Source organism: Mandrillus leucophaeus, unplaced genomic scaffold (genome assembly GCF_000951045.1).
Source record: "Mandrillus leucophaeus isolate KB7577 unplaced genomic scaffold, Mleu.le_1.0 Scaffold508, whole genome shotgun sequence".
NCBI classification, from domain to species: domain Eukaryota; kingdom Metazoa; phylum Chordata; class Mammalia; order Primates; family Cercopithecidae; genus Mandrillus; species Mandrillus leucophaeus.
Genome location: NW_012105453.1, coordinates 1,738,204 through 1,738,881, shown reverse-complemented (window position 1 = coordinate 1,738,881; position 678 = coordinate 1,738,204).

Below are 678 nucleotides of genomic sequence, written 5' to 3'. Positions count from 1 at the left end.
GGCCATATTTCTCATTTCTAAAGTGAAGACAATGTAGCCTATCCTGTCTACCTCAGAATTGTTCTGAAGGCCAAATTTGATAATACATGTAAGACTCTTTTGAAATGTGTGCACATGAATCTAAGTATCTCATTCATCTCTTCTCTAAACACATCTTTTCATATATAAGTGGGGATTCAAGGAAATAAATGCATTATGAAATACGAGAATTTAGGTAACAGTGCATGGAAGACAATGTCACCTAGCTAACATTACTGTTACTTGTGTCACATTGCTGGGTACTGTGTTCCAAACATTTTCTTAGGAACCAAGGAATTAATGAAATAGAGCTAGTAGTTACCCTCATGATTTATAGTTTTGAGAGCTCCTGAAGTATACTTATCTGGTCTCAAACTCAGTTCTGAGATCTTGAGAGATGGGAAATTAGTTTTGTTTGTTTGTTTATTTTTTTTGTTTTGTTTTTGGAGATGAAAGTCTCACTCTGTCGCCCAGTCTGGAGTGCAGTGGCATGATCTGGGCTCACTGCAATCTCCGCCTCCAGGGTTCAAGCAATTCCCCTGCCTCAGCCTCTTGAATAGCTGGGATTACAGGCGCCTGCCACCATGCCCGGCTACTTTGTGTGTTTTAGTGGAGGGGTTTCAGCATGTTGGCCAGGCTGCCCTCCAACTCCTGACCTCA